This window comes from Octopus sinensis, linkage group LG14 (genome assembly GCF_006345805.1).
Source record: "Octopus sinensis linkage group LG14, ASM634580v1, whole genome shotgun sequence".
Classification (NCBI taxonomy): domain Eukaryota; kingdom Metazoa; phylum Mollusca; class Cephalopoda; order Octopoda; family Octopodidae; genus Octopus; species Octopus sinensis.
The window spans coordinates 55,279,868-55,293,792 of record NC_043010.1 but is presented as its reverse complement, the minus strand read 5'-3'; the positions used below and the strand labels follow the sequence as shown (position 1 = coordinate 55,293,792).

At 43.3% G+C, this 13,925-nt stretch overlaps 1 long non-coding RNA gene across 1 annotated transcript in view; it reads right to left on the bottom strand.

Moving 5' to 3' along the window:
* The window catches only part of LOC118766013, a 33,620-nt gene extending 21,238 nt beyond the window's left edge, over window positions 1-12,382 (bottom strand). Inside the window, exons 1-2 of the long non-coding RNA XR_005001939.1 lie at window positions 12,259-12,382; window positions 4,118-4,120 (exon numbers count right to left, since the gene is read on the bottom strand). This is a non-coding gene — a long non-coding RNA (uncharacterized LOC118766013). The remainder of the gene's footprint in view (window positions 1-4,117; window positions 4,121-12,258) is intronic.
* Between the last annotated feature and the right edge of the window lie 1,543 nt (window positions 12,383-13,925).

Sequence of the window (13,925 nt, the reverse complement as noted above, 5' to 3'; positions counted from 1 at the left end):
ACTAAAATTAGTATTGTTGATTTTAAAAACAAACTTCATGTGCTTTTCTGCGATGGGTTCTAGTAAGCAGCGTCGATTTTTACTATCCTGTAAATAATAACAATAGTATTTTGTAAGTTCAAATTTTATAAGCAATCACCGTGGAATGACTAAATTTATTTCATCGTCGAGCTGATACATTCAAAAGTAATTGGAAATAGATTGCTTGCTGCAAAAGGGGCTGCAAAAGGGGCTGCAACGGAAGCATATATGTAGGTGTTTTCGCATCTTCCATTATTTTTTGAGCTTTACAATTTATCATTAATGTTATTGTTATTTATTAAAAAAGTTTCACATATTTATATCATACAAATAAATTATACATACATCTTTTCTCCATTCTCTTTCTTTTAATAATTTATATATATATATATACTTGTATGTATGTATGTATATATACACCACACACACACATATGTATGTATATATGTTTATGTATTAGTTAGTTTGGCCTTGATTGTTACAAAAATTGTTGCTCGATTACCAAAGAAAATTGCTTCAAAATATCGAACGAATTTGAGGGTTACTCGAATCAACAAACAATCTAATGATATCAAATTACAGTACATATACTAAGACAGGGAAAAGTAATTTAAAGTACAATTGTGATATATTTACTATATTTTAGTATTAAATTGGAAAATATATAGGAAACTATAGTGTTCAAATTGCATACGGGTGAGTGTGTGTCACTTTTATATTTACATTCAGCAGACGCTTTATATTTGTTTCAATATCCACTTATGTACATCCCTATGGAGGTTACAATTTGTGTGTCCATTGAATAAACAGTTCATATGAAGGTACTGTTTTTGCAGTACGAAATGATTATCAATGAAGCAAAATTTACGAGTGAGACTTTAACACTTTGGACACCAAGTTATATGTATACAGTGGAGGCGCAATAGCCCAGTGGTTAGGGCAGCGGATCGCGATTTCAATTCTCAGACCGGGCGTTATGAGTGTTTTTTTTTAACGAAAACATGTAACGATCCACAAGGCTCCGGCAGGGGGTGGTGGCGAACCCTGCTGTACTCTTTCACCACAGGTTTCTCTAATTCTTTCTTCCTGTTTCTGTTGTTCCTTTCCTGTATTTCAAAGGGCCAGCCTTGTTACACACACTGTGTCACGCTGAACCTCCCCGAAAACTACGTTAAGTATACACCTGTACTCGACTAGTTACATGTTAATTTCACGAGCAGGCTAATCCGTTGATCAGATAAACTGCAACTTTCGTCGTCGTAACCGACGGAGTGCTACCATATGTGTACAATTGGGCATATGAGTATATGTTTTTGTGTAATTTAAAATTTTGTGTTGTGCTGTGTGTGTGTCTGTATGTGTGTGTGTGTGTGTGAGAGAGAGAGAGAGAGAGAGAGAGAGAGGGGGGGGTCTTTTCATGGTTCCATTCAACTATGAAAAAATTATGTTTCACTATAAGTCTAAACGCTTCACATACATATAAATACACAAATTTCTCCACTTAACAAAATTTAGAAACTTAGAAATATAACATTTAATAGAGATATTATTTTAATGCTTACTTTAATTCGATTAATTTTCATTTTGCACAATCCTAATTCGATCAATTATACTTTCAGTTAACAGTTTGTGTTCAAAAATTCTCTATCCCTTGTTTACACACAGATTTACGAATATAATTTAATTGCTACATCTTCCAGACGAACTAATCTACATGCAATACCTAATACAATAAGTTAATTAATACTTAACAATATGCTATCTAGGGTACTGCGGTGAACTGTTAGCTCAAATACCGTCGAAGTCGACTTTTCCTTCCGTCCTTTCGGGCGCCATTAACCCTTCACGGGCCGGTGGGTTTGGGTTTACACAAACGGCCATTGGGGCCCACTTTTATTTTTGCACATTTCTGCACTATCCAAATTAATATTTTTTTGAAACCTTGTATATACGTATGAGTGCATGATGCAGAAAAAAAATTAGTACTTTTTTTTTATAGTTTTATAAACTATACATATAGTACTAAATAAAAAATTTAAAAAAAGAATTAAAAAAAAAAGTATATTGATTCATACTAGAACAAATACGAAGAAAATTGACTTTGAGTTTATCAGAATATCTGAACAAAGAACACAAGAAATTAATTTCACAGAAGGCCAATTTCACAGAATGATCATATTTTATGCTATAACATCCATGTGACTGGACACTTTGAGCACAAATTTTGTATGTCCATACATAAACTATTGGCATTTAGAGTCATGTGATATAAAATCATTTAAATAAAAGATGCAAAAGTTGCATGATTTAAAAAATTTGCAGGTGTCTTAATGTAACCCGCCGTGCCACAACGGGATAAAGACGTAAATATTAAGCTTGGTGTGGGAGTCGATGTAATCTACGAGTAATATCTCTTAAAACTTCAGACATTATGCTTATACTGGGAAACATTCTTTTCTAATCTAGGCACAAGGCCCGAAATTGGTGGATGGGGGCCAATCGATTAGATCAACTCCAGTACGCAACTGGTACTCAATTTATCGACCCTGAAAGGATGAAAGGCAAAGTCGACCTCGGCGGAATTTGAACTCACAGCGTAATGACAGATGAAATACTGCTAAGCGTTTCGGCCGGCGTTCTAACGTTTCTTATTTCTTTATTACCCACGAGGGGCTAAACACAGAGAGGACAAACAAGGACAGACAAACAGATTAAGTCGATTATATCTATTTTCTTTACTACCCACAAGGGGCTAAACACAGAGGGGACAAACAAGGACAGACAAACAGATTAAGTCGATTATATCGACCACAGTGCGTAACTGGTTCTTATTTAATCGACCCCGTAAGGACGAAAGGCAAAGTCGACCTTGGCGGAATTTGAACTCAGAACGTAACGGCAAACGAAATATTGCTAAGTATTTCGCCTGGCGTGCTAACGTTTCTGCCAACTCGCCGCTTTCCTATACTGGAAAAATTACGTTATGTACGTCTGTTTGTATTTATCTATACGAGAATAGGCATTGAAAATTGTCCGGCAAACAGCGGGGGGTATTTTCTGTGCCTAAAAGTACATTGTCAAAATATGTAAATGTGAAGACGCAAATTTGAATAGGAAAAATAAATCTAAATACCAATGAACCACGGTGAAACGATTTGACTGAAAATTCAAAACAATTGTCGTATTTTTTTTTCTTTCGTATTACTGTATTCATGAAGCATTATACACATTTATCTAGACAATGTGCATGTATTGTGTTTTGTTTATGTGTGTATATCTGAAAATTACAATGTGTGTGGATTCGAATTTCTGTGTGGAGGTTGGTTCTAATACGCGAGGATATATACCACCTTGCATCATTTAGTATTCTCAGCATTATTGTTAAGTCTAAGAATCTAATCGTTTTATTGATCTCATCTCATTTTCTAAGCTCTCTTTCACTATCTCTCTCTCTCACGCGCGCATATCTCCATACACATATCTCCATACACACGTCTACATTCAGACATTTCTTTATCCGTTTCTCGTTTTTCTACTTACGCTGTCTGCCCATTATATCTATACCTGTTACTGTATACATATATCTAGAACTCTTTTATCCTATATCTTGACGGGGTGCTCGAAATATATGCCTAAATAGATAACAAAACAATGAATTATAATTTGCATAATACAAAAATAATTTTGAAAACTCAGTGTATATTTAAATTTCAAACAGACAGGTACATGTAGCGGAGGCAGATAGGGGCAAATATATATTTACTTTTATACAAAAAGATTATGGTTCGAAATCTCGTCTTACTTATAAATGTAAATTTCTTACAAAATAGTAACATCCAATTTTAATACATGGGTACAGTGGCGAGGCATTATTAACTGGTGTATTCTGGAGAAAGAGCGAAAAATTCAAATTTACGTAATTTTCATTATTTATATTATTTACATTTGACAGATATTTGTCCTAATCTTGTTTGTTGTTAGCACAACGTTTCGGCTGATATACCCTCCAGCCATCATCATGTGTCGTGGGAAAATTTCGAAGCTGGGTTCTCATTCCTAAGGTATTTTTCAATGTTATTATTATTAGTCTAGTCACTGCCTGGAATCGAACTCGGAATATTGGGGTTAGTAGCCTGCGCTTTTAATCACTGCGCCATATGCCAGTGGGCGTACTAGTTAAGAATGCGGGTTACTTACCCCAAGATTCCGAGTTCGATTTCAAGCAGTGACCTGAATAATAATAATAATAATAATAATAATATCAATAATAATAATAATAATAATAATAATATCGAAAAAGAACTTTAAGAATGAGAACCCAGGTTCTCATTCCTAAGATTACGTCTACCTAACGCTCTACTGCTGGAAGAAATTATGTGACGCTCGGTTACTGTTTCATTCAACTATGCAAGAACGCTGCATGAGTGATGGGGTTATCTCCTTACATCGGCTTCGGCCGTGGTGGTATTTGAAGGAGCTGCAGCGGACCGTGACTTATTTCTTCCTCCGGCAGTAGAGCGGTTATGCTCCTTCGGCCATCTGTGTCTGACGAATCGCATATTCTGCTAAGCGATTTGTAGGTGCAAAACCAATGATCACACTATGAGCGTCTATAATATTTTACTTATAGATACATACATACATACAAACATACATGCAAATATTCTATAATTATAAACATAATTATAATTAGTGGGGGTTCAGGTAATTGCTTCGCCACGCACCGAGTTTAGAAATAAGAGTTAAAGTGCCTTTTCTGCTACCATAAAGATCTCCCAGAGAGTAATACACTTTTTTACGTGGGCAAAAGGAATAAGTAACAAATCCACACGACTCAGATTAGTTACATGCGCGTTTTGAGGTTAAAGTAAAGTTATATTTACTTACTTATTTCTCATCTTCAGTGCAGCATTTCGAGATATAAATATATATATATATAATACCCATGCTTTTTATAAATAAATATAGATACAATGAATCATAATTCGAATAGTTGTTTTTGTTTAACACGACTGCTGTCTACTGCATGTTTTGTAAATTCAGCAACTCGTCATGATAAAAGGAAATGTTAGCTAACTGAACTCTTCAAAGTGATTTATTGAATAGTTGCAAGTGGTTTTAGAGTAATTAAAAAATATAACATTTTTTTGAGTACACACAACTTCAAAAGCAGTTCATTTCCAGTTCACGGCTCAATCACTTCACATTTATTGTGTTGTTTTAATATCATCATTGCGAAATACATCACACGTTATTACTTTAAAGCAAGTAACCCTCAGATTTGAAAAGGACAGCTTACATACTGTGATCGTGAACGCACACAAGAGTTTGTTTAATCTAGTAGTGTGGTAAATAATGATAGAGTGTGTTTCGGAAGAGAAACTATAGATGGTGGATGAATTAGATGAAACAGAATTTTTGACATCACAGACGGGGACTATAGCCAAAATTTCGAGCCCACGAGTTTTAGGCAATAATCCGTATCTCTATTTTAAGGCACGAGAAGAAAAAGAGCACTGAGCAATAAAAAGAGTCTAGAAAGAATTAGTTTGTGGCATCGGCGGCTAAAATTTAGTCCGTCTTCCAATTTGTGGATCAATGCGGCCCGTCTCATTAATAAAATTAAATCATTGATCAATAATAGAGACGAAATATGTGGGCTAAAGTGCATAGTATAGAAATACCATTCTGCACATATCAGAATCCTACCTCTTCCCGTGGTTCCGCGCAAAACTATCAACTTGTTACCCTTCACCATTTTCTCCTGTTCGTGGGGTGTTGACCCGATATATCAAATATCCTAGACAATTAGTTATTGCAAATTGTAACTCTGTGAAAAAAGGTTATCTCTTCTCTGCACATCTTTAACAACAGATTTAAAAGACGTATGAATTATGTAGTAAACTTAAGGCGTATAGCTTAATGCCTTTGATTGTAGAAATTGTTGTCTGTATAAGTTACGTAAATTAAAGCTATAAATTATTTCTCATTAAAATAGTCGTATACATATTTCTAGAAAAGTTTAGCCTCAAACGTGCTCAACACTTAATATCTTACATTTATAGCATAAGATGCAAATTCATTCAAAACCTTATATGAAACTGAGACTGATCATTCAAATGGTGCACCTCGGCGTCACCTTGAAAAAAAAATGCTGTTTAGAGATCAATTATTTGACAACAACAAGTTGTGCAATCTGGCCAATTACAACTGCAACAATATGTTTGAGGGAATATGTAATCAATAGTCTGCACTGAATATAATGGTTCCAACATGAGAAGTACCATTCGAAAACTACATAACAGTATCAAGGATAGCGTGCAGAGAGACACATATTGAAAACTTCATGGAGTAGTAAAAAAACTATGGTTACTCTCATGCCAGGAGTGAAGGAATTTGATTGTCAACTGTGCCTTCTAATTATAGGACCCAAATTTTTAGGCACATGTCCAACGATTTCGGAGGACGGGACTTTTCGATTACATCGGCACCAATATTTAATTGTTACTTATTTTATCGATCCCGGACGGATGAAAGGCAACGTCGGCCTCTGCAGCATTTGAACTTGGAACGTAAAGACGGACGAAATACCTATTTCTTTACTACCCACAAGGGGCTAAACACAGAAGGGACAAACAAGAACTTATTTAATCGACACCAAAAGGATGAAAGGCAAAGTCGATCTCGGCGGAATTTGAACTCAGAACGTAGCAGCAGACTAAATACCTATTTCTTTGCAACCCACAAGGGGCTAAACACAGAGAGGACAAACAAAGACAGACAAACGGATTAAGTCGATTATATCGGCTCCAGTGCGTAACTGGTACTTATTTAATCGACCTCGAAAGGATGAAAGGCAAAGTCGACCTCGGCGGAATTTGAACTCAGAACGTAACGGCAGACGAAATACTGCTAAACATCTCGCCCGGCGTGCTAACGTTTCTGCCAGCTCTCCGCCTTTAATCATTGATATTAAGTCATCAGGCAACCTTAGATGTGCGATGCTCGCTGCAGTTTTTCTGTTGCAACAATGTCAATCTATGCAAGAAGCAGTTGCCCAAATCCTTCCCACGCATGAGATAGTTTCTCCTAAATTGAGTGAATTAAATTTGTAAAAATAAAAAAAAAAGGTAAATTGCAAATTTATTTTACGTTTTGTTCGATGTAGATTACCTAGACTTTCACTCCTATATTTCAATTTGCATTGCGTTGGCTTTTGAAATATTTCAGGTGTCTTTCTCACACGAATCCGCACAAACACACATATGTATATAAATTAGCACTCAATGTACCTTATCACTTCAAAGACAATGTTTATAAGAGTCTGAGATATAAGCATCAGGTGTGGATGGTATTGATGCGAGTGGAACATAGACATCACTGAACATCGATTCACAATTTTATTTGTTCAGAGATATTTTGTCTCTCAGTGACTAGACATGGGGTGTGAGGACATTACTAATTATATTACACGTTTGATAATTTCCCATCTGAAATTATGTATATAGAGATTTATTGCTTTTTTAGAATGACCAAGTTTCTCGACAGAGTAGAACATTATTGGAACTTTTGAGTGGAATCGGTATACGCATTTAGCCCACGGATTATTCACACACACACAACTCACGCGCACACACATATGCATATCTCTCTATATATATAAAACTGAGAATGTGTGTCTGTCTGTCTGTATGTCTGTGTGTTTCCCTAAAACTTGAGAACTACAGAAACAATTTCATTCAAATTTTACACGGGGGTGTCATCGGCAAAAAATCTTAACTTTTTCCCTAGGGTGACCCCACAGCAATATCATATCTTCTCCACTATTTCAGTATTACGTGTTAAAAGTGAAACAAAAACATCTCTCTTTTGTAATGCAGACACTTTCACTATTAAAGTGAAAGTATTATATAACAGGGATGAACCATTAACAATAGTCATCCATTTTGCTAGAAGAAGATCCGCTATGCTCTTATATGCTACACCACTGGGTTTCAATTCATATTAATCAAAATAATATTCAATATTTCACCCTTATTATGTGTGTGTGTGTGTATTAGCAATTCGTATAAAATTGCATCAATGACTTGAACTTGAATAAGTGGTTTCACATAAATGGGGATAAATTAAAAAGGTGTGTTATTATTATTACTGCTTGACTATTGTAATCGATAGAAGAAAGTCCAAACATGAATTTCGCTGCACCCCTACCATTCTATACCAGAAGGAGGACAATATTCAATTGATGGAAATTACAACAGACGGCCTACAATTCCAATTTTTGAAAAATTTTTTGATAATATAACCCCAAAAATATTTTCCAAATTTTTCAAAAATTTTCCCCAAAAATTACAAAAAAATTTGGGAAAATTTTAACCAAAACTTTTTCAAAAAATTTCAAATACCTTTGATCTCTGTCGGCACCATCTGTGATCTCTGTCGGCATCCTCTCTGAGATCAAAGAGGGTGCCGAGGGAGATCAAAGAGGGGTGCCGAGAGAGATCAAAGAGGGGTGGCGACAGAGATCAAAGGGGGTGCCGACAGAGGTCAAAAAGGGTGCCGACAGAGATCAATGTGGGGTGCAAACAGAGATCAAAGGGGGTACCGACAGAGATCAAAGAGGGGTGTCGACAGAGATCAAAGGGGGTGCCGACAGAGATCAAAGAGGGTGCTGACAGATATCAAAGGGGAGGTGCCGACAGAGATCAAAGGGGGTTCCCCACAGAGATCAAAGGGTTTCCCCATAGAGATCAAAGAAGGGTGCCGACAGAGATCAAAGGGGGTGCCGACAGAGATCAAAGAGGGTGCCGACAGAGATCAAAGGGGGTGCCGACAGAGATCAAAGGCGTTCCCCACAGAGATCAAAGGGGTTGCCGAGAGAGATCAAGAGGGGGCCGACAGAGATCAAAGGGGATGCCGACAGAGATCAAAGGGGTTCCCCACAGAGATCAAAGGGGGTTCCCCACAGAGATCAAAGAAGGGTGCCGACAGAGATCAAAGGGGGTGCCGACAGAGATCAAAAAGGGTGCCGACAGAGATCAATGTGGGGTGCAAACAGAGATCAAAGGGGGTACCGACAGAGATCAAAGAGGGGTGTCGACAGAGATCAAAGGGGGTGCCGACAGAGATCAAAGAGGGTGCCGACAGATATCAAGGGGAGGTGCCGACAGAGATCAAAGGGGGTTCCCCACAGAGATCAAAGTGTTTCCCCATAGAGATCAAAGAAGGTGCCGACAGAGATCAAAGGGGGTGCCGACAGAGATCAAAGAGGGTGCCGACAGAGATCAAAGGGTTCCCCACAGAGATCAAAGGGGTTGCCGAGAGAGATCAAGAGGGGGCCGACAGAGATCAAAGGGGATGCCGACAGAGATCAAAGGGGGTTCCCCACAGAGATCAAAGGGGGTTCCCCACAGAGATCAAAGGGGGTTCCCCACAGAGATCAAAGGGGGTGCCGACAGAGATCAAAAAGGGTGCCGACAGAGATCAATGTGGGGTGCAAACAGAGATCAAAGGGGGTACCGACAGAGATCAAAGAGGGGTGTCGACAGAGATCAAAGGGGGTGCCGACAGAGATCAAAGAGGGTGCCGACAGATATCAAAGGGGAGGTGCCGACAGAGATCAAAGGGGGTTCCCCACAGAGATCAAAGGGTTTCCCCATAGAGATCAAAGAAGGGTGCCGACAGAGATCAAAGGGGGTGCCGACAGAGATCAAAGAGGGTGCCGACAGAGATCAAAGGGGGTTCCCCACAGAGATCAAAGGGGTTGCCGAGAGAGATCAAGAGGGGGCCGACAGAGATCAAAGGGGGTGCCGACAGAGATCAAAGGGGGTGCCGACAGATATCAAAGGGGGTGCCGACAGAGATCAAAGGGGGTTCCCCACAGAGATCAAAGAAGGGTGCCGACAGAGATCAAAGGGGGTGCCGACAGAGATCAAAGGGGTTCCCCACAGAGATCAAAGGGGGTCCCCACAGAGATCAAAGAAGGGTGCCGACAGAGATCAAAGGGGGTGCCGACAGAGATCAAAAAGGGTGCCGACAGAGATCAATGTGGGGTGCAAACAGAGATCAAAGGGGGTACCGACAGAGATCAAAGAGGGGTGTCGACAGAGATCAAAGGGGGTGCCGACAGAGATCAAGGGGATGCCGACAGAGATCAAGAGGGGTGCCGACAGATATCAAAGGGGGTGCCGACAGAGATCAAAGGGGGTTCCCCACAGAGATCAAAGGGTTTCCCCATAGAGATCAAAGAAGGGTGCCGACAGAGATCAAAGGGGGTGCCGACAGAGATCAAGAGGGGTGCCGACAGAGACCAAAGAGGGTGCCGACAGAGATCAAAGGGGGGCCGACAGAGATCAAAGGGGGGGTACCGACAGAGATCAAAGGGGGTGCCGACAGATATCAAAGGGGGTGCCGACAGAGATCAAAGGGGGTTCCCCACAGAGATCAAAGAAGGGTGCCGACAGAGATCAAAGGGGATGCCGACAGAGATCAAAGGGGGTTCCCCACAGAGATCAAAGGGGGTTCCCCACAGAGATCAAAGAAGGTGCCGACAGAGATCAAAGGGGGTGCCGACAGAGATCAAAAAGGGTGCCGACAGAGATCAATGTGGGGTGCAAACAGAGATCAAAGGGGGTACCGACAGAGATCAAAGAGGGGTGTCGACAGAGATCAAAGGGGGTGCCGACAGAGATCAAAGAGGGTGCCGACAGATATCAAAGGGGAGGTGCCGACAGAGATCAAAGGGGGTTCCCCACAGAGATCAAAGGGTTTCCCCATAGAGATCAAAGAAGGGTGCCGACAGAGATCAAAGGGGGTGCCGACAGAGATCAAGAGGGGTGCCGACAGAGACCAAAGAGGGTGCCGACAGAGATCAAAGGGGGTTCCCCACAGAGATCAAAGGGGGTTCCCCACAGAGATCAAAGAAGGGTGCCGACAGAGATCAAAGGGGGTGACGACAGAGATCAAAGGGGGTGCCGACAGATATCAAGAGGGGGTCGACAGAGAACAAAGGGGGTGCCGACAGAGATCAAAGAGGGTGTCGACAGAGATCAAAGGGGTTCCCCACACAGATCAAAGGGGGTTCCCCACAGAGATCAAAGGGGGTTCCCCACAGAGATCAAAGAAGGGTGCCGACAGAGATCAAAGAAGGGTGCCGACATAGATCAAAGGGGGTGCCGACAAAGATCAAAGAGGGATGCCGAGAGAGATCAAAGAGGGATGCCGACAGAGATCAAAGAGGGATGCCGACAAATATCAAAGAGGGGTGCCGACAGAGATCAAAGGGGGTGCCGACAGAGATGAAAGGGGGTGCCGACAGAGATCAAAGGGGGTGTCGACAGAGATCAAAGGGGGTGCCGACAGAGATCAAAGAATGGTGCCGACAGAGATCAAAGGGGGTTCCCCACAGAGATCAAAGAGGGATGCCGACATAGATCAAAGAGGGTGTCGACAGAGATCAAAGGTGGTGCCGACAAAGATCAAAGAGGGATTCCGACAGAGATCAAAGAGGGATGCCGACAAAGATCAAATGGGGTTCCCCACAGAGATCAAGGGGGGTTCCCCACAAAGATCAAAGAGGGTACCGACAGAGATCAAAGGGGGTGCCGACAGAGATCAAAGAGGGTGCCGACAAAGATCAAAGAGTGGTGCCGACAGAGATCAAAGAGGGGTGATTCGGTGGGGGCGGGGTCCTATTGAGAAAAACATCTTATTAAAAATAACATCGCACTTGACTCAAAACCCTACCTCGTGAGGATCAATAGTGTATTTAACTTTCTCTTTTATTATTTTAGATAAATAAAGAATTTCGTCACTATGCTTTTTCAAATGGGGGAGAAGGGTTCAGGCTGAGATAATAGTGGGATCGCCCACTCAAAATAAAGGGAATTCTCAAAGAGAGAAATTACATAGCCAAATGCCTCGTCATCTAATTAGTGACGCGCATGAACGGATCAACGAGATTCCCACTGTCCCTATGTACTGTCTAGCGAAACCACAGCCAAGGGAACGGGCTTGGACGGATCGGCGAGGAAAAAAGACCCTGTTGAGCTTGACTCTAGTCCGGTTTTGTGAGGGCACACGGTAGGCGTAGCATAGGCGGTAGCATTCGCGTTGCCCCGCCCCGGGCGCTGCCGTCACCGGCGGCGCGCTGGGGTGCTGTTCGGGGGTTCGTCGTCGCCTCGCGCGGCGGCGGTCCCGTCGGTGCACCGTGGGCGCCGTCGGCTATGCGCGTTCGACGTCGGGGTGTCGCGCGCGTTTGCGACGTTGAAAGACCGCCACTTCCGTAGTTTCCTCGCTCACTCGATGGAGAAGGGATCGGGCCGTCGCCGAGCGGTGGTTCATTATCTGGTGCGAAGCGCGCGGTGCATGTCGAGCGCCTCTGCGGGCGCCGGCGCAGCCGATGGGCGACCCTTACTCGAGAACAGTGGCGGTCGGGGAGTTTGACTGGGGCGTTACGTCTGTCAAACGGTAACGCAGGTGTCCCAAGGGGAGCTCAGCGTGGACGGAAACCACACGTCGAGCAAAAGGGCAAAAGCTCGCTCGACCTCGATTTTCAGTACGAATACGGACCGCGAAAGCGTGGCCCATCGATCCTTTCCGAATTACAGCGGCGAGCTATGCGTCCGCCGAGAGGTGTCAGAAAAGTTACCACAGGGATAACTGGCTTGTGGCGGCCAAGCGTTCGCAGCGACGTCGCTTTATGATCCTTCGATGTCGGCTCTTCCTATCATTGCGAAGTAGAATTCGCAAAGCGTTGGATTGTTCACCCACTAACAGGGAACGTGAGCTGGGTTTAGACCGTCGTGAGACAGGTTAGTTTTATCCTACCGATGCATCGCGCGTTCGCGGCGCCCAGAGTCGCGTCGGGGTTCTCGGCGTGCGATCGAGGCGGCAGCGCGCTCGGGCGTCGTCCGTCCTGCCCGTGCCGCCGGCGTTTCTCCGGCCGACCTTAGGCGGGCGTCTGCAACGTCAACTTGGCTACCACTATCCCGTCCAGTACGAGAGGAACCGCGGGATCAGAGCAACGATAGAGCGGTGGTGCCAGGCTGCCTCTGAGCGATAACGGTTGAGCTGGGACCGTAGCCGGACCCGAGTTGTTTTCCAAAAGCATCTCAACCTCAAGGCGCATGCCTTAGCTCGGCGTTCGCCGTCCGCCCGTCGGGGACGCGGCGTTCGCGCCGTCGTCGTCTGCTCGTCGTCCCATCCCGACTAGTTCGAAGAGATCGAGACGAAAGGGATCGCTTGCATACGACCCGACTTGCCGTTCGGAGTGACGTGCTTAGTAGAGCAGCTACCACACTGCGATCTATTGAGTCTCTTCTCGCGAACGACACGATCCGCCCCTTTGAGGCGGAAGGCGGAGGAGGTGCGAAAGATGCCAAACTGTTACAGCGCGATCGAAGGGCGGCGAGTTGTTACGATCGCGCTGATCGACGAAGTGTGTTTGCGACGGCGGCGAACGACTCAGCGCGGGGTAGTCGTCGCCGTAACCGTCTTCGCCTTCGTCTTAGCCGCCGAAACGAGCGCGCATGGACTTAGCAGCGCGCGCTCCGTTGCAGGTTCGTTTAAGTGAGAAGTGGAAGAAACGGCACCTCCTGCTTACTGCGCGCGTACACAGCGTGGCTGCGTTAGCATGTGGCAGTCGGAGTGTACGTAAATTCCTGAACCGCCGACGAGTTGTCGCTCGTCGGCATCGAGCGCGAGCCCCGTTCTCGTGGCGCGGCGGACAAAGACCGAGTAGTACGTGACGTTGTCGACGAACACCACGAGTGTGTGTTGTCGAAGCGGCGAGTTCTCGGCATCGTCGTCTGATTGGCGAGGCGCCGCATGAACTGATCAAAGGCGAGATTCCCACTGTCCCTATCTACTGTCTAGCGAAAGCAGAGCCGAGGGTACCGGCTTGA